Here is a 21,361-nt window from a genome sequence, read left to right as displayed (position 1 = left end):
TATACAAGGTCAATGAGATGTTCTCTGTCTTATTCTCTATCCCTTTTTGAATTATTCCTAATATTATGTTCATGTTTTTTACTGCCGCTGCACATTGAGTGGATATTTTCAGAGAACTATCCACAGTGACTCCAAGATCTCTCGGAGGATCTCGGATCTTCCGAGAGGTTATAGCTAAATTAGGCCCCATCATATTGTATGTAATAGTTAGAATTATTTTTTCCAGTGTGCATTGATGCAAAGGTTTGTGCATTACTTTGCATTTATCAACATTAAAATTCATTTGCCATTTTGTTGCCCAATCACTTAATTTTGTGAGATCTTTTTGAAGTTCTTCACAGTCTGCTTTAGTCTGAACTATCTTGAGCAGTTTATTATCATCTGCAAATTTTGCCATGTCACTGTTTACCCTTTTCTTGAGATCATTTATAAATAGGTTGAATAGGATTGGTCCCAGTACAGACCCTTGAGGGACACCACTAGTTACCTCTCTCCGTTCTGAAAACTTCCCATTTTCCTGTCTTGAAATCAGTTATCAATCCATGAGAGGACCTTCCCTCTTATCCCATGACAACTTAATTTATGTAAGAGCCTTTGGTGAGGGACCTTGTCAAAGGCTTTCTGGAATTGTAAGTGCACTGGATCCCCCTTGTCCACATACTTATTGATCCCCTCAAATGGGTCATTTTATTTGCATTTCATTTCTGAGATAGTAAGACTCCAACACTCCTTCATTAAAATGAAATTCAAACTTTTGAATCTTTTCTAATATCAACATAATGTGTAGCCAGTAGTTCAAAAGACACTCAATGCTTTCCAAATATTGTGGTTTTGCACATGCTGTTTTTGATATTTTGGTTTAATTTGAAATCTATTTATGCTCTGCAGCAGTATGTTGGTTTTGATATTCCAGGTTGTTTTTGTTTGAATAGCTACATGCAGGATTTAGTTTGTTATACATTTTTGCAGATGAAATGAAGACTGATTAGAATTTTAATATTAAGGAAGGAAATGGTGTTGGCTAACAAGATGCAGAGCAGAGCAGGCCTTCTGTTAACATACAAGAACATTACTCTTTTCCTGAACTTTGCCTTGCAATCCAATTATCACTTGTGCCTTAGAAATCATAACTGTCATTTCCTGTTAGGTTGTTTGACAATGCAGAATGCAATACCGCTTCCAGTTTGTAACATTTGCCCAGCAAAGGTATTCCAGATTATAAAATCACTAGACAGTGTACTCCCTGAACTGAATTATAGGCCATGTTATATTGATAAATAAAGCCTATTCACAGTCATAAATTGGGCCTATTGTGCCTCTGAGGGTCTTCAGATTATATGAAATCAAGAAACTTCTTCACTATGATTGTTATAAGCCTGGATAAAGCTTTAAAATTTGTGAAATGATATGATTCAAATGATAATACAATTTACCAAAATTACAATAATTAGGTTTCTTATACAAGCACAATGAATAAATAATGCTGGATATATTGAAACTCTCATAAGGGTGTATCACATATATTATGACACAAACAATAGTCAAGATAATGGGCCAACTCCTTAATTGGCATAAATCAGCATGGCTCCAATGAAGACAATGAGTCTTCATTGATTTTTACCAGCAAAAGAGCCAGCCATCAATATTTAATGCAGCAGTATCAAAAGGCCACAACCAGGTTGGGCCTCATTCTGCTAAATACTGTGCAAACACATACTGTCATAATTGAAAGTCCCTTCACTCTTTTGCAAATTATACCATTGATGTAACTTATTCCATATTGTTGATCGTTTGTTGCACATTTATAGCAGAATTCATTACTGACCATGCAGTGTCAAGATCAGTTAGTCATTTTCCTAATAATTCTGTATTCCTCCATGAAATCTAATTCTGATTGTTGGATGCTTCAGAGAAGATTATAACATTTCAAATAATTATATACTTTCTGATGGCATAAACCTTTCCTGATATACACAACATGCATTTGTAGAGTCATAATGCCTCATTGTGGTGGTTATGCTGGGTAACTTTTGCTGTTTATTCCTGTTTTTTTGTTGTCCAAAACTAAGGACAAAGATTTTCATTTCAGAGTCCACATGCATTGCATCTCCAACATGATAATTCACATAAGACCATGCTAACACAAGCTTTAGATAAAGCAGGAAGCATTTTTGGGGCAGAGAGGGTCTTTTAAATGTTGTGGCAAATGCTATGTAGTTTGAAGTTATAGTAGTTGTCTTTGAGAAACTGTTGCTTATAGCTGTTACATCACCCAAATGCCAAAGCAATGTCTATAAACAGAAATTTGACTTTAGAAGGTAATCCATCACATATTATATTTGGCGTAAGTGTCTTTACCTCATTGGTGGAGAGTTTTCTGCCATGGCCATTTGTGTAATTAAAATGCATGCATGATGATAATTCCTTCTCAGGTTCAATAAAGTGTGCATTTGATTTTAGAGGTTAAAAGAGTAGAATAATGATCAGTCCTGCAAGCTTTGTTGAAGCTATATTTAACAGCTTTTTGACCGTGGAATAATCTTCTAAAGAGAGGGCTACAATCCCCCACATTCAGAACATTTAAATCGAGGTATGGCAACATAAAGTAAAATATACAGGTACAATCTGACAAAAATGGGACATATGATACAAACATAGTTCTCTTCTATGTAACTTCTTGGATTTTTCTATTGTGAGATACCCAGCATGGGGATCAAAGTGGGTCCTACAAAATATGAACGGAACATCTGGCATAATTTTGAAAATTAGAAACAGCCAAAATAAAAATTGGTGCCATAAACAGCTGTTCAGTTTGTTTTTGCATTTAAATACTAATTCATCACTGGAGACTGTGGAAATAAATCCAGGCATTGTCTCAGTATATTTTCTTCATGCATTAATATCCCAGTGCTTAAATAATAAGGGGCTGTTTCAGTGAGAAGTTTCTATAAGTCATTTGAAAAAACAAGAGGCATTTAATGCATTTTTTTCCTTTGTTATTTAGAATTGAAAGTTACCAAGATTTCCTTTCACTTTCTCAGCTGCTAACTAGAATAGTCTTTGATAGCATCCCAGGGAAAACTGGGCCTCAGTGATAATCTTTGTAGAAAGCATGAATTCTTTCATATACATTGATACAGTTTTGTAGCCACAGAGTAATAAATGAAACTTTGATATCCAGGCTAAATACAGTATAAGAGTTCTTTCTGGATTTTTGAATAGTTATCTAGCTCTGCATTATTGAATATGCAGATGATCCTAGAGTTCTAAGAGTGTTTTGTCTGCTTCTAGTCTTGTGCATTATCATCACATCAAGTTAACAAGGAGACCATTTGTACTGGGAAATGCTGAGAAATCATGTGAGGAAAATTTGAAATTTTGGAGTTTTATGTGACACTGTTATAAACTGAAACAATGGTTAAAATTGTGCTTATGCCTGTTCTGTTCCCTGTGTACTGCATACATAAGATATAGAAACAAAACTAAAGTACTGCAGCAGTTTTTACTTATGCAAATTGTTGAGATAAAAAATTGGATTTTTTTTCCCCCTCATGATGTTTTCACTTGATTATAACAAAGGCTATGATTAGTCATGGATATCTTTGGTAAGTCATGGACAGGTCACAAGCAATAAACAAAAATTCATAGCCTGTGACCTGTCCTTGACTTTTATTATTTAAATATCCCTGAGTAAATATTAGCTGCTCCTTGGGCCTCGTTACTGTGGGGGCCTCTTAGGCATCAATGGCTGGCCCCTGCTGCTGCAGCAGCAGGGACTAACTGTCTCTGGCCACCCGCTGCTCCAAAAAGCCCAGGGACCAATGCTCTGCAGCTGCCCCTGGGGTGGTGTTCAATGGCCACCCCCCAGCATTGCTGAATGGCCACCGCTTAGGGTGCCCCAAGGCCAAGTGAACTGACATCTTCATGGACAATCCCTGTTGGTGTGGCTGGTCCCAGGGTAAGCAGCTCTGGCCACTGCAGCTGTGGAAATCATGGCAGTCATGGAAAACGGAATCCGTAACTGTTATAACCTCTGTGACAGATTATAATTAAGGCTGTGAGTCTAACTTGATTTAGGGGGGAACAAATCCTCTCACATCCCTTATTTTCCTTTTCCACACCCTAAAAACCCATACTAATTTGAGACAATTGTTGCTTAAAACCACTCCAGGGATGAACAGAGGTAAGCATGTAAAAGTGACTAGCAAGTCTTGATGCCATTCTTCCAGACCTTGTTACCAGGAGAATATGGTTTGAACAAAAAGCAGGGGAGCCGACAGCCTCCATGGGTCCTTGGGCAAAGTGGAAGAAGGGGGAGGTTCCACTCTACCGGAAGGGGCTGGGCCTTAGGCAAGAGGGGTGGAGCCAGAGCCTGGGCCAGCGCCAGCCAGCCATGCACACTGGCCGGAGCACAGTGCCCCCCTTCACCACAGTCCTCAGAGATTCTCAGAGCATGTGGCATGTTGCTCAGGCAGCGAGTTAAGTAACAATAGTGGTGGCTGGAAGCCCCAGACCCCTCTTGAATTGTCAATCCCTGGAGCAACTGCCTCCTTTGCCTCCCTCTCCCCTCCCTCCATTGGCAGGCCTGACACAAAATAATTTTAATTAAGATTTTTATGGGATTAAAAATATAAAATTAGTATTCTTTCCGATTGTTTTCTCCTGGCCCATTTGTAATGATTATTGAATTGACATCAGGAGTATTTGAACAGAATGAGAGTATTTCTAGCCTTTGCCAATGGGATGAGAGGTCAAACTGTAGCCACCCAGGCTAACAATGTTTCAGACTACATTAGAACTTGGTTATGTGATTGATCTCTTGGATCTGCCTAGGCCAGGCATGTCCAAAGTCCAGCCCGCGGGCCAATTGCGGCCCGTGTTCCGATTTAATCCGGCCCCCGCTTCCTCCCCCTCTCCTGGCTCCCCGGCGCTCTTTTGAACTGGCGCGCCCAGCGCGCCGCTTCCGGCCGCGCCGCCACCGCCCATGGCCTCCGCGGTCCTAGAGCCTGCCCTGTAGGGCACGTCCGCAGCCCCGCTCCCCCGCTCGGCTGCGGGTTCACCCTGCCCCCGGGCCGGCGTGCCCTGCGCTCTCCGCCCGCCTCCGACTCTGCGGGCCCTCCGCCTTGGGGCTGAGAGTGCGGGGACGGCCCTCACGCATGTTCACTTCTTCAAATCTGGCCCTCTTTCAAAAAAGTTTGGACACCCCTGGACCTAGGCAGAGCTGGGACCATTCCACCAACTTCTGCAGCTGTGAGGGGCATTCCAGTCTATCAAATTTACAGAGCAGCTATCTAAGATTCAGTTCACACCTTCAGCCGGTACTGCTCCTTGGTACAGTTTGTACAGTGGAGGTCTCGAGAGCAATTGAACCAAACAGCAAATCCTGCATCTAATAGAAACCACATCAAACTGGATATGGGGTGTTGCAACATTTTTAGTTCCAGCACTTATGTTTAGTAGAGGGCTCTACATCTATCACCCACTTTGGCAGAGCTGCCTTCCAGTTGTTGCTTCAATAGATACTGAACACCTATCTTCAGGACTCGAAGAAAGAACAGTTACTTAGCCCACAATAACTGTTGTTCTTTGGGACTTATTGTCCACATGTATTTCACAACCTGCACTCCTTCCACACCACTGCGGAGTCCCGGGTCAAATGGGTTCTATTTTAGTGAAGGACCTGAAAGGCATTTGTAGCCACTTTGCCCTTTATTCCCTTGGCTACAATCCCTGATGGATACTGCTGTCCAAAAAATTCTGATCTTGTGTTTATGCAGCGCATGTCTGCCAAAAGTGGAAAACCTGTGAAACAACACATTTTGCAGAACCACTGTTGTTAGAGGGTAAGTCAGCTTTTTTCCTCTGTTTTCTTTATTTCTGGTAAACAGTCAGTAGAAAGTGCCATGGAAATGCTACATTATTTTCTGTCTCCAATAATTAACAATGGGTTTTGTGGTTCCATGTTTTCAGCATTGATTACATGTAGACTTTTTCTCTAATTCTTGCATTTTGGCAAAAGGAAACTTGACTTCATACTGTCTTTTTATGCCTCTATTTTCAGATATATTTTAACCTAGCCAGAGTGCATGACACCTTTACAAATTAGTTTCGTAGACTCAACATACCACTTCACTTAAATTAGAATTCATAATTAAATCTATGATCTTGGCACAAAGATCATGATATTCATGGTAATAGTGAATTTGAATGACGTCTGTGACCCCCATATTTAGGGACTTTCCTCCCAAGGAGTTGGTTTGGTACATCTGCCCTTCCCTCTTGCCCCCATATTTGGAGAGGAAGAGATGGAGGGCCAAATTTGATTGGCTTTGCAAACTGGCTTACATTGTCATCATCCCAGAGTTTGCCCTTCTCCACCTGTGAAGAGATGGATACACAAAACGTAAATAGTACTGAGACCATGTGTGCCAGCTTGCAACTCCAGAAGTGAAGGACTGAGCTGAGCCACTGCTCTGGGGTGAGAGAGGATGGGCTCACTGTCCAGCATTGCTTCTTCCCATGGGTCCCCCATTCTCCCATACTGGAGCCAGCAGGTTCTTGTTTCAATCTTGGAATGAAAACTTTATTTTAAAAAAAGAAGGTCTGCGGGGTGTAATTTTGAACCTGTTGTGTTTCTGAGAACTCTCCATGTGGGGTTTGAGTAAATGTTTTTATTTAAAAGATTAACAAATGGAGTTAAACAAAATAACATCTGTTATGGAACTGAACCTTCTTACGTAGATTAAGAATGTGCAAGTAACCTGGACAATGAGGTTGTAAGGGGAATCTGAGGATTTATTGGAAAAGGTTGGGATCCTCGGCCCCCCATGCTCTTTACATTTTTAATAACCAAATCCCAATAGTTTAATTTAGAAGGTGTTTCAAGTCCTCAATTTGTTCAAAATTAACAGATCACAATTTTGCTCTCTTATGTTTGTGGTGTCTTAAACTGGAGCTAAGCTATACTTGAAATGATTACGCTTTAACTTATTTATCTCTTTTCCATCTAACATTTTGTTTAAAAAAATTTTAGTTGGAGCATTTCTACTTTCCTTTTATTTTGCAGTCAAAGTTTGCCCCTCTCTTTAACAGCAATCAAACCAAGCAAACAAACCAAAATTATATAACATTTGACCAGTGAAAAAATTTTCTGTTCTTTCCGTGTAGCTTTTGAATTTAATGGAAACTTTAATGGAGACTTAAATGTGCACAATGTATGAACTGCACGTAAGCCACAGTATTATTTTGCATCTTTAACGTGACCTATTGACTGTGGGCATCCTTTATCATAACCCTTTTTTGCGTTAGCCTCTTGAATAAATATTATAAGTTAATCTGCTGCTATCAGCAGATTCTAGAATGTATAAACAGGAGTTTTGTGAGCAAGACATGAGAAGTAATTCTTCTGCTCTACTCTGTGCTGATTAGGTCTCATTTGGAGTATTGTGTCCAATTATGGGCACCACATTTCAAGAAAGATGTGGAGAAATTGGAGAAGGTCCAGAGAAGAGCAACAGAAATGATTAAAGGTCTAGAAATCATGATACACACCGTAATGGAGCATGAGTAGTAAATATCTTACTAACCTTTCAGCCTGTCCCTGGAAGTGATGTGTAAACTAATGAGCTGTCTATGGCTACTGGTTCAGCAGTGTTGTATGAACTGGCACTGTTGTTGTGTACTCATTTAATCCTGCTAAGTGAAGAGCACTTTGCAATAGACCAAGATTCTCAGGGAAGGAAATGTCTTCCTTCATGATTAAGCAGCCTGTAAACCAATATTGTCATAAAAACAGTACCTTATAAGGGTTTGAATTGGGGGGGCAAAGTAAAATATCTAAATTCTTTTAAATATTGTGAACTAAATCTAGATTTTGTTCAGTGTTCCTAGAGAAAGAAATCATTTAAATTCAATTTATTCTCTGTAATAGGTAACTAACTAGTTGCATTTCAAATATTTACTCTACTGTTCAAATATTGATTTAATGTTTGAAGAAAAAAGTTAGTCTGATGTTTGAGGAATTGGAGAATTTGTACTTGAACACTTTTCTGGTCTGTGTCATTAGGTCTATACTAAGTTGTCTAAGTACAAAACATAAGTTCCTCATTATGAAAATCAGTTTTTAATAATGACCATTACTGGATGCATATATGTTTAAAAATATATTTGAATGTTTGAAATGTTAATGGTTTATACAAGAAAAGCCTAATAACATTACAGTCCCCTTTTAAGACAAAAATGTGGTCATTTTTTCCTAAAGGAATTGGAAGTATAAAGGACTGTTACAATTACAATTTTCCACTAATTAGCCAAACTTAGATTAAATAGGTTGCATATGCCTAATGTAATACGTTTAAATGAAAAAAAACCCCACATTTATAAGTCAGAGCTCTTTTAGAGCAAAGGTAATAAAACATAATTCAATTACTAGACTATCTTATTTACTGACGAAAATATTAATTTTTCTGCCTGAACTGTTATATACAGTAGACTATGTATTTATTCTACTTTCCTCCTATACTCCTCTCCCTCCCCTAGAGTAATACGTTTTACTCTTATTAAAAACTTCTTGGCTCTAGGGCAGATAGAAACAGGCATTTCAGGCAGCTCCCCTCATGCTTTATGAAATTGACTTATGGACACCAATATGTATAACTCGAAGATACCTTAAACAAAATACCTCATGTAACCTATCAATTTTAATGTCTCAGTCTGCTGGATCTGTATATATTATTTTGGGTGTATGTATCATTCTTGTATGTAGCATTAGGAATATAGAGTATGGAATGGGTTTATGATTTGAAATGTGCAAATAAAAGCCATCCAGGGTGTTTCCCTCAATCTCTGGGTGATCCCCCGTAAACAGCCCCTTTTGTCCTGTAAGTCTAAGGAAGTCATGTTTGACCAGGTTATTTTCCATGGAAGGGGAGAATGTAAAACAGAGAATTCATGCCTCAAAGGGAGGCTATTTAAGATGCAAATTTTTTCAGTTCTTTGTCTGGCATGGCACTCCCAAGAGAATGAACCAAAGACCCCAGGGAGAAAAGGAACTTAGGTGGTTTTGAAGCATAGATGGAATAAAAACAGTTTTAGGGTAAGTTTGCAGTAAGTGTTAGAATTAGCTTTCCTTTTTTGTTATTTTGATTTTGTAATCTACTTCGTCTGTTTTCACTTGTGATCACTTAAATCCAACTGCTTCCACTTAATAAAACCACTTTCATTTACTACCAATCCCAGGGTAAATAATTGTTACCTGGGGGCGCAATCAGTGTGTACATTCTCCTTTCATTGTTAAAGGGGTTTACTTAAATAATTCATTTGGGGTTCTGATCTCATTTGGGGAGTGATTTCATTGAAAGCTGGGCCCAAAACTGCATTTTCCTCGGACCTGAAGTGTTTCTGTGTCTGTATTGCTCCTTCGGGGGAGAGGGGAACAGTGATCTCAGCTCTGTGCCTTGGCTAGGGGACCAGGTGAGCTGGCCCAGCAGCACATGGTGGTGATAAGCCCCAGAAAGCAAAGAGGCGAGTGTCAGTGGTTTTGTCAGCACTCCAGGGAATATTCTGTGATCACATCATGTCATACGTACCTCATTTTCATATTGTGGCAACACTTCTCCAGATGAGTGTGTTTTGACTTGGAAGGATAGCTCCACATATCACTACTTCATATTCTATCATCCTGACTCTGACTTAATTGCAAAACAGCTAAAGGTGAAAATATTGTTTCATTCCATTAGAGGAATAACGAACATGCAGCAAGGTTCTAAAATGTCTTGTCACTAGGTAGCTGAATCAATATTCTTCAGAAAAATTACATAGATTTGAGATCAGATCGATGTAGTCCTGTTCTCATTTGTTTCATGTTGTTTAGAGGGAAACCGTGAATGAACTCCTTTTTTCAGATCAGCATGATGTATTTCAAAAGACAATGAACAGCTTATAGCATGAAAAAACACCAAATATATATGTTTATAAAATAATTTTCATATTAATAACATATTTCATATTCTCTGATTGTCCTGATCTGTTCTGTTCCATACAAAACACATTGTCCATGCTCAGTAAATAAAAAGTATAGATCCATTCTAATTCCTCAGTTCAGTAGTTATTACATGCTCTGGTTATAAAATGAAACACCTTTACCTATTACTTGATTTTAATTTCAGTCAATCTGGCCTGCCTCTGGCTTTCAGTATACACTGAGCTGAATTAACACCTTCAGAGATGGAACTTCTCTCAGAGCGAGCCTACACTAGAGTGCTATATCAACACAGCTGAAGGGCATCTGGTGAAGATGCTCTATGCCTACAGGAGAGTGCTCTCCCCTTGGGATAATTACTCCTCCTTGGCAAGAACAGTGCCAGTGCGGATAGCATGAAACTTGCTTTTTCATACCCCTAAGCAACACAAGTTAGATCAGCTTAGCCAAAAGTGTAGACCTACAAGAAGAAGGAATGAAATGCGAGGGAAAGCACCAGGGAAAAGGCCAAGGGGATGGCAACAGATGGCAAATGGAGATCAGAGCAATTATGCCAAGCCCCAGAAAGCAATTAACCAATTTAGGCATGCTACCTATATACTGTTGTATTTTAGTATAGGAAAATATCAAATTATCTCAGTAAGGTAGGTTCTTAATTATATCATATTTTATTAAAACTAAGGAATCAGTGTTGCCAAAAATAGAAGTGAAGTATCCATTACATTTTTTTGCTCATAAAAATACTTAAGGAAGATTGAAATGCTACCTTAGTTTAATATATTAATCAGTTTAGCATAATCCTTCTCTTATAAATTGAAGGAAGTCTATCAACTGAAAACCTTAGTTTTACTTTGGTAATGTTAGACTTCCATAACAAAATTCAAATTTTCTTTCAATCCAGCCAAACAATCTGTTTTAACGCTGCAGTACTCTTCAGTTTAAAAACCCACCCAAAAGTAGCAAGCAAGAGTGTGAATCCTTTTAAAAGAACAAATAGAAGTGACTGTTTCTGATGGGTGCTTTGCCTTTGTTTAATCTGCTGACTACATAGAGCAGAAGTGGGGGTGGGGAAGGAGGTTTTATTGACCACAACCCCATTTTACAATGCAGAAAAAGCAAATCAGCATTTCTTGCCACTACAGAGAGAATTTGACAAAGTTAGAAAGGCTTAGAACTCCATTTGAATTCTAGTTATTTCCCTGGCTCCTAGTGTTTGTGTTTCCTGGATTTGCTTTTCAGTTCTCTTTGGGCAGGAAGTCAATGCATTTGTTGAATAGTTAAACCCTGTGATCCAGGAAATAATAGCTCCAGCTGCCAAAGGACATCATCAATGAAGAAAAGATTTGAACAAACAAATCACTTGAGACCAAATAGCTATGATCCATAATAATTTGTTTGTTTCCTTGGCATAAGAAGAAATGTTTATGTAATGTTGCTGAAAACATGACTTTTCGATGGTATGAAAATTGCTCTAACTTTTGCACTAGTTGTGCACCGTAAGCTGCTCCTCTGTTATTCCCCTGTTGTCCCTCAGACTTCCCAGTGGTGCAGCCCTGCTTCTTTTTCCTCCCTCCGCAGCAGAAAGAGGCATCGCGTGCCCACCTACCCGAAGGACAGTTGTGCTAGCATTATCTTCACAACATTCTTCTGTTTTCCTTTTTGTCCATCTGCTTACTCCCCTGTGAATTTTACCACTCCCCTCTTCTGCATGATAGGAAGTGGGGAGAGGGATGGTACCACCTACTAGTTCTATTTCCCCATACCTCTTATCACCAGCAATTTCCTCTACTTCTCTAGCTTAATTGAGCCCAACGCTCCCCACCCAAGCTGCCTTTTCATTGCCTTTACTGGCTCCTTGAAACCTACCCTCCTCCTGCTACCACTTTTCTCTCTGCACATGATTTCACCAATTTCTTCCAAGAGAAAATTAACAAACTTACAGCATGGCTTTCACTCTCCCTTGAACTCATCTTCAACTATTGCCCTGTCTCTCTTCTCCCTTTCCTCTCTAAACTCATTGAACATGATGTAAGTAATTGCTGTTGAGAGTTTCTCTCCTCCAATTTCATCTTAGACCCTCTAGAATCTGATTTTTCCCTTGCACTTCATTGAAACTGCTCTGACCGAAGTCTCTAATATACTCTTGCTAGCTAAATCTTGGAACCAGTACTCTAGTCTCACCTTCTTTAACCTGTTCCATGCCTTTGCCACTAGAGACTACGTTGTTCTTGAAATTTTTTACTCCCTTCGTTTCAGCTATTGCTACTCTGTCTTCTGCTTGTTCTCCTCCTACGTCTCTAATCACGTTTTCAGTGTGTCCTTTGAAGAATCCCCTTCATCTGCCCTCCAGCTTTCTCTGGGGGTTCCACGGGGCTCTGTCTGGTTTCTTTCTAATCTTCCTCTGCACCTCATTTCTGCATAATCTCATCTGCAAAAAGAGCTCCTAATCTTCTCTCCCAGTCTCTCCACATTTCCTGCTTTCTCTGCTAGTGTGGTCAACACCATTACCCTGCCAGTCCCTCAGGCCTGTAATCTATGATTCAGGCCTTCTTCTAGGTCTTCACATCCATGCTACATCTAACTCTTCCTTATTTTTTCTGCACAACATATAGCCTTTCTTAGCTGTCATTTGCTATCAGGCTATTGATTCTTGCTTCTCTGATTAGTTCATAATGCCAGCCTCCCTCACCCACAGGCTAAATTTTCTAGCAAGCAGCTCTGCTTTTCCCCAGTCTGCTTCTCATACATGGGAGGAGCTCCCCATAAATATCTGCAAAGTAGCCACATTCAGATTCCTCCTTAAACTCTGCTGTGATGTCTACAAAAACTTAACAACAAAAAGGCAGCTGGTGTGCTGAGACTGCTTTCCATGCTGATCAGCTTTGTCTCATTATTCCCATGTGTTCCTCCATCATTGCCCCCTCCTGTCACAGCAGCCAAGAGCTGCGGGGGTGGGGAAGGCTTGGGGCTACTTACCCAATCTAATGGCATGTATGATGGCAAGCCCCAGCCCTGCTGGCCTCTTGATGGTGCAGCTGACTCCAGTGGTGAATCTGCAGTACAGGCTGCCCCCAACTTGCGACGTGATCAGCTCCAGGGATAGCATCGCAAGTTGGGGGCATTGTAACTCGAGCCCACATTTACGACAGGTGTCGTACGCCGTTGGATATGCGGGGCTGAGGATGTAAGTCGGGGGATTTCAGCCCCTTCCTCACTTACGGAAAAGGTCGTAAGTGCAGGGGGTTGTAAATTGGACGGTCGTAAAGTGGGAGCCTCCTGTATAATTCTTCCCTGCACTCACTGCCCCCAGTGGCCAGTGTCAGTAATGCATCCTTCCTCTCTGTGCCCCTCCCTTTCTATGCTATGGAAAACAGCCCCATTCCTGGCACGTCCCATTTTCTTGGCACAATCAAACCTTGCCTTGCTTTAAGTTAATCTAAGAGGAAGCTTCATACCAAATTTGATGTCCTAGCTCTTACCTTGTAAGAGAAGTTCTTGAACAGAATTACAGACAGATGCATTTTTCTAAAATATATTAGATAATAAGAAATGTAAAGAAGGTAGAAGAGATTTAAGGGTAACATAAGTTTTATTATATCTGAAAAAAAACTGACTCTCTTTGATTCTGTGGTTTGCCTGAGAGGTTCGGTTTGTTTCTTATGTTTTGTTCCTGTTTTTATAAATCCTTGTTTTGCATGCTAATTGCATTTAAAATGATTTACTTCAGAGATGTTAAAAGGAAAATGAATTAGGTGGTATCTTTTATTTGACCAACTTTTATTGGTGAAAGAGATAAGCTTTTGAGCATACACAGAGCTTTTTTTTCCAATAAAAGATACTACCTCGCTCACCTTGTCTCTCTAGTGTCCTTGGACCAGCACAGCTACAGCAACACTGCAAACTACTTCAGTATGTTTGTTGAAAGGCAAACAAGTTTTATTGAGTATTTTTACTTAACAGTCGACAGGTTTTAATTTGGGGTCTTAAATCATAATTGGTTTTCAATTTTCTGCTCTGCCTCACAGAAACATAATGAAAGTACACCTGATGCTATGAAAAACAGATGTCATTTCAGTGTTCTAGAATTGTGTAGTAAATGTGTGGAGTTTACAGGTTAGTGTCACAGACAGTTTATCAGAGAGCTAGCAAGAGCAGAAAACATGTAAGCCTTAATAGAGGAGTCTGGTATTTGGGGAACAGATTACATTTTAATTCCATTGCCTCTGCAAATACATAAGAAAATGAATTTTTTTCCTGAGGACCTTCAAAGAAACCTTATCTATCAGTTGATGGGTACACTGCAGAAGTAAGCTGTTCAAATTCTGCATGAAGATAATTCAATTTTTCTCTTGCTGTCTTGATGTTTTAACGCAGTTTCATATGAAGGTTCCTCAAAGAAAAACCTCTCTTATGGTGGAAAAAGTCAGGAATCATATCTCTGGGCTTTTATTCAGGTTCTGAAATATCTAGGAAATGTATTGGAACCAGTGTAGCCTAATATTCAGAGTTTGCTTCAACTATAGAGTTGCAACCAATCTGTAACTATATGGAGTAGATAATTTTGGATTGGATGAGAGAGTTAAATCTAAGGAACTTTCATATAGACTAATAGAAATCTTTTATAGTTACTGTACTACTTTGGTACACAGTTTCTTAAAATTGAGACAACTAGCAATATGAATAGTGCATGAGCCATAAGCAGAAGTTTTTGTTGTATTTATTTTCTTGAGTTTAAATTTCCAAGGCCTCAGGTATTCTTAAAGGTTCCCATTGAAATCCAGGGAAACCACATGATTTTGAGCACAGAATGTGTCCACTGAAAAATTGGCAGAGAAGGCTGAATCATTTGTATCCAGTTCATATCCGACATACTCAAAGTCAAATGTGAATGTTAGATACATGCTGTCACAGTAGTTCCTTGTCCTAATTAAAATTGGTGCCCAGTTCTCCATCTCCCTAGACCACAGGCAGGTATTTATCCTTTTGTAAAGTGTAGAGTCTCAGATGCTGCCAATTCAGAATGGTGGCATTTGCATAGCTTGCACTGGTCTGAATGTGCTGTGCAATGGACAATCAGATCCATAGTACTCTAGCAATTATTGTGAGAAATTTACATCAGAAATGTAGAATAGTGAATTGAGATGCTATAGAACAAGTCATGATAGCGGTTTTCAAATATCTAAAAGGGTGTCACAAGGAGGAAGGAGAAAATTTGTTCCTCTTGGTTTCTGAGGACAGGACAAGGAGTAATGGGCTTAAAGTGCAGCAGGGGAGGTTTAGATTGGACATTAGGAAAAAATTCCTAACTGTCAGGGTGGTCAAATATTGGAATAAATTGCCAAGGGAGGTGGTGGAATCTCCCTCTCTGGAGATATTTAAGAACAGGTTAGATAGACATCTGTCAGGGATGGTGTAGGTGGAGCTTGGTCCTGCCTTGAGGGCGGGGGGCTGGACTCGATGACCTCTCGAGGTCCCTTCCAGTCCTATTATTCTATGATTCTAAGTTAATTGTGCAAAAATGAATTCTCATAATATAAAGTTGCCCAATCTATTTGGGGTTTTTGGTCTAATTTGGTTCCTTGTCTGTATGAGCTATGGCAAATGGAAGTACACATGAGTATAGTAATTATAAGGAATAAAAGGTAGAATATTTAAATAGCTATTTAAAGGTCCCTGATATATCAAATTATAGAGGTCGTGGTCCACTCAAATTAGTAATTTGTCACTCTCCAGTTAGGTAATTCTTTCTCTTAATTTAGGTGGGAAGGATGTATAGTTAGGGCACATATACACTGTAGGACAGAAGGCGAATTAAGATATACAGCTTCAGCTGGGTCAATTTCTTAGCTGAACTCAAAATAGCCTCATTCAGCTTTTGGCACTGTCTACACAGAATATTCTTCCTTCGACTTCCCCTACTCCTTGTGAAATTAGGGTTACAGGAATCAGAGTAAGAAGTCCTCCATCTTGACATTATTTTGAAATAACGGCTTGCTGTGTAGCCGTACACTATGTTATTTTGAAATAACATCAGTTATTCCGAAAAAAAAGCTGCTGTGTAAACATACCATTAGAAAGGTGAAGGTAGAAAATGAATCCCAGAATACTTAATTTCTCCTAGTTACATATTCTGTTGAATTTTGAAGCTAAGACTATAGATGACAGATTAATAATGAAGTGTATACTTTTTTATAAGTATGCACAAATATGAAACTCATTATGTTTTACAACAAGAATTCATTTCTTCCTGAGTGAAATATCAGGACTCTGTATCCAGCAGTTGCAAAAACTATCTTGCCTAGAGAAAACTGCCCATTGTCTTTCATTTAATGATTGCAGTCTCATGCCTTCATTAACTTTTAAATACATAGAAGAAAATTGTGCCTTCAGTAACCATTTTTATTACAACTTGTCTGTATGTTAAAATAGGTAAACTACAGAAAACCAATCGGTTTAAGTCTATCAGCTGTGTAATGACATCACACTGCAAACTGCTTAGTTGAATCCATCTAATGTCATCAGCATGGACTACCAATATAAGAAGGAGGGCACAGAACCTCAAAAGTATTGCGGCACCTTCCATTCAAATCAGTGTGAGCTGAATGCCTGAATACCTAGGAGGATTTGGGCCAAGATGTACAGGTTTATGATAGTCAAAAAGTGCAGATCATGTTCATCCGAAAGAGACTAAAACACCCTTTCTCCAATCAGCACAGAAGTCTGGTCATCCAGCTCTTTAAATAAATAGGTAAGTGTCTGAGATATTTGGCATTAGTTCAACATTTTTTGATGAATCACTTGTTGGGTTTTCATGTGCCTGTGTTTTTGTTGTTGCTGGTTTTGAATACCTTATTCAGATTGTGTACATATCTTTAGATCTGGTCCATACAAATTTGTATATGTGAGATTAGACTAGAACTGTCACATTCGTCCTCCTTCCTCCCTGGAAATTTTTGAAACTGCTCTTTTCCTAATGCTATAAGAATAGGGGGCTGTGTAACAGAATTTTTAATTGGAGTTAAATTATTTCTGATATTACGACAGCAGAAATTGGTGAAAAACAATAATCTATAGATTAGATTCTGTATCTACTCCACCAAATAGTAGGTTTATTCCAGATGCTAAACCTTCTTGACTGAAGTACAGTAATTCCTCATTTAACATGTTTTCACGGTAGCACGATTTTTTTTAGGGAACGTTTTTTGAATTACACGACCATCCCCGGAATAACACTATTTCCCCAGTTGGCCCATTGCTGGTGGCTGCCCGGGGCTTCCCCCGCCTCCCTGCAAAGCGGTGGAGGGTTCACCACTCGCCACGCCATTCCCCGGCAACCTCTCCTCGCCAGACTCAGTGCAGGTCCCAGCAGACCCATCACAGGGGCATACTCCCAACCCAATCTCCCTGCCTTCTCCTCCCTTCCCCTTCCCCAGAGCCAAACACCTCCCCTCCCTGCTGTAACCCAGTCCCCTTTCTCCCCCAACCTTATGTCCCAGTCCCAACAGACACCACTGCTTGAAACGCAACCCCCAACTTTTCCATTATTTTCAATGGGAAAATTGACCCTGCATAACACGTTTTCACTTAACACGATCATTTTCTGAAACATATCTATAGTGTTAAATGAGGAATTACTGTATAAGTATGGTCTGGTGAACTGGAAGCACTGTTAGTGGAGCTGTTGGTCTGGAGGAAATTGTCCTTGATTCTTACTGTTGGAGTGAATGAAAATCCATATAAAGTTCAGCCTATTGGTATGAGGTATCTGTCCCCAGTCAAGACCTTTCTTCTTAATTAGAAAATGCCTGATGTGTTTTGTACCACATAGAAATGTAGTATGTTGTATTAGAAACAGTCTGCTAATAATACTATGGAGACCAATATTGCTGAGTCTCCTGTCATTTGAAAAATTCGACCAGGGTCAGAAATAGTCTTATGGCATGTCTACATTACACACTTAAATTGACCTATGCTAAATTGACTTGCAACTACTGCTGTAATTATTGTGGTGGTTCATGCCCATGCTACCTTCCTTTTGTTGATGGTGCATGTCCTCATCAGGAACATTTCCAGTAACTTACAAGGGGTGATGTGGGAGTCTGAAAAACCCAAGCTCTAAATTCCACTTGCAACTACCAACCAGGAGCCCTTTTACCCTCCAGTCTACCTGCTCCCTGCTGAGAGCATGACAGCCACCCAGGTTCTTGGCTCCTCACCAGGAACTGAGAGCCACCTGGAGTCTGAGCAGGGTGCTGGAACCCTTGCAGCATCCCAGCTCAGATTGGGAGCCCATGGAGGGAGGCAGGCAGGCTCTTTCTGGAGCGCAACCCCCTCTCCACTCCCCCTCCATGGGTTGACAGTGGGCAGCTTTCTTGTTAGTTGACAAGAGCGCCAACAGCTGATGTAAGCAATCCACAGTGTCTATGTAACCCACACACCTTTGGTCCCATGTAGCAGTACTTAGACCACTTACGGAAAGAAAGAATGAGTGAGGTCTACAGCCTTAGCTGAGAGCCAGCTGGTTTTATAGCTCATGCACCCTGCTACAGAAGTGCCAGGTTCAGATCAGCCTGTTGGCATCATATCCACATGGACTCTTCATCCCCCTATTTATATTGTTACAAGCCTTACACCTTTTGTGGAAGTGAAGTTATGATGTTGGTGTGAAAGGGCACTTACATGAGCAGGAGCAAGACTGTAGTGTGTACACTGACATAATCAGGTCAACATTCCTTATGTCAGCCTAACTTAGTGTAGACTAGGCCGTAGACTTTTTGGGGAGCTTTCTTGCTCTTGTGCTTAAGAGAACAGTGCTATGGGGTATGTGACAGTTTCCTCAAACAGAAGGCCAATGTGAGCCATTTATATTACTTACGTCACATTTAAGTCCTATTTTGAAGACTAAAATGGGCCTGAAGTGGCGCACAGACCCCTCTGCAAAAATATTTATTTTGCTATGAAAGTAGTAGAAAAAGGGCTAGAGCATTTGTTGTGGGAATAACTGCCAATATTCCCTAACCTACCAGAGGCAAAGGACAAAACAAGGAAAACATTTTTGGATTGAGTGGTTACAGAAAGGATGGAATTTGGGATAGCTGGACATATGCCAAAAACAAGCAATATTGTCACTATCATGAATTGTAACCTTGTTCTTCTACTTAATTATATTATGACCAGCTGCTCTGCCAAGTATATTTTGTTTTGTTTTGTTTCTGGTGCTGAAGATTAGAACAGTGAAAATAATTTTTAAGATGTGTTACTACCTCAGAACCTACGACCTATGCTATTTCCAACATTTGATTGAAAAAATATGTGCTTTTAAAAATATTTTTGCACAAGTATCTACTTAAATAACAGCTCCTTGGTTCAGTTATGGAATCTTTAACCAAATTCTATTATTAGACCAGTAACTTGCAAGATTGAGTGTCTTTTGTATTTCCATGTAATGGAAGCAGTAAAATGGCCATAAAAGCCCAGATTTCCAAAGCAGGAACATTGGGTGCACCTGCACAATGTGCATTCACCTGTTGTACCAACAAAATCCCACAGCTGTGGAAGCAAAGCTGATGATTGCACACCTTGCTACTAATCTGCGCATATAATTGCCCCTCATTTGCATGCAAAAATATGACTGTACAAATGGCCAGGACCTAAACAATTTTCCCTTCTCCCCCCCCCCCCCCCCCGGCTCTCCTATTTATTTTGATCCTAGACATCCAACACTTCGGTTAGTTTATAAAGTGCTACCAGACTATTTGTTGTTTTTTCAGTCCATCTTAAGAGTTGATCCTTCCACGTGCCTAGTCAAACATCTTGGCTGTGTCTACATTGGCGCAATCTTGCGTCAAAGCGGACACTTTTGCTCAAAAAGATGCTGCCTGTCTACACTGGCGGGGAGTTCTTGTGCAAGAACACTGAGATTCTAATGTGTGAAATCAGTGCTTCTTGTGCAAAAACTATGATGCTCCTGCTCAGGAATAAGACCTCATGCGCAACTGTTCTTGCACAAGAGGCCAGTGTAGACAGGCAACATGAATGCCTTGCGCAAGAAAGCCCGATGGTTAAAATGGCCATTGGAGCTTTCTTGCGCAAGAGAGCGTCTACGCTGGCACAGATGCTCTTGCGCAAAAGCACATCTCTTGTGCAAAGGCACATGCCAGTGTAGAACTCTTGAGAACGCAAAAACTCTTGAGTTAAAGAGTATTTACGCAAGATCATGCCAGTGTAGATGTAGCCTTGTATTTTTAAGAAGATTATAAAAGATAAATGAGACTGACATACAGATGTTCAAAACTGTCACTATGTAGTTCTTTCTTAGTTTAAAAAAAATAGCAAAATGGATTTTAAAAAACAAACTTTCATTTTTCAGTTGCTTACAACAGTTAGCCTGAACTACTTCACATCATGTAGTATTCCTTAAAGTGCTTCCCATACATAATGAGGTTCCCTGTTTTGAATATGCGTTTTAAGGCACCAAGGAATGAATGCAGCCTGCTAGAGCACAAGTGACAACACAGAAAGTCTCTTCTTCCCATCCTCCACCGCTATAATCATTCAGGCATGCTACCTTAATTACAGGGTTGTGTTGGGAGATGTGGATGCTTATTGCCAGGGCTTGACAAACGGTTGCGAAACCTATTCGCCAGCCCTGCACTGCGCATGCGCAAGACCCGCATTGTGCATGCGCACACCCCAGTGAACGGGGCGACCAGCTGAAATCTACTCACCATGGGTGAGTAGATTCCGTGATTTGTCAAGCCCTGCTTGTTGCACTAGCCCACATGACCCATTCCTAAGGGGACTTGAGAGGAATTCAGTTCCTTCCCCATCCCAGCTGTAATCAGTGCTGCTGTCACCAGTAAATGCTAGCCTGAACAGAGGGCATGTATGGTTCTTTTGCTCAAAAGGCACCCCCACATTCAAGTACTCTGGCTCTCTCTGTGCACTCCTGCCCTATCTGGAACTCTATGGCTACATCTACACTGCACAGTTATTTCAGAATAAGCTATTCTGGAATAGTTATTCTGAAATATCTTATTTCAAAATAGCACTCTACACTGCAGGGAAGCCTCAAAATTAGTCTGAGGCAGGCTTCCATAATATAGACAGGCTATCTTGATTTAGAGCCCCAGGAGGAATAACTTAGAATGGCACTGGTGAGGGGCTATATCGAAATAACAGAAGTGGAGCGTCTACACACATCTTATTTCAAAATAGCTATTTTGGAATAGGCATTATTCTTCATAGAATGAGGTTACAGAAGTCAGAATAACCTGTCCATTATTTCAAAATTATTTCAAAATAACGGAATTGCTGTGTAGATGCTTGCATAGTTTTTTCAGAATAACACCCATTATTCCAAAATAACTTTGCTGTATAGAC

The 21,361-nt window shown here is 40.0% G+C and overlaps 2 protein-coding genes across 12 annotated transcripts in view; one reads left to right on the top strand and one right to left on the bottom strand.

The window, feature by feature from the left end:
* The window catches only part of CHLSN (cholesin), a 236,458-nt gene that overhangs the window by 166,592 nt on the left and 48,505 nt on the right, over nt 1-21,361 (top strand). The gene's annotated exons all lie outside the window — the stretch shown is intronic.
* Nucleotides 1-21,361, bottom strand: part of GPR146 (G protein-coupled receptor 146) — an 89,111-nt gene that overhangs the window by 66,055 nt on the left and 1,695 nt on the right. The gene's annotated exons all lie outside the window — the stretch shown is intronic.

This window comes from Pelodiscus sinensis, chromosome 16 (assembly GCF_049634645.1).
Source record: "Pelodiscus sinensis isolate JC-2024 chromosome 16, ASM4963464v1, whole genome shotgun sequence".
In the NCBI taxonomy this organism is placed as follows: Eukaryota; Metazoa; Chordata; order Testudines; family Trionychidae; genus Pelodiscus; species Pelodiscus sinensis.
This window is presented reverse-complemented; position numbering and strand designations above follow the sequence as displayed.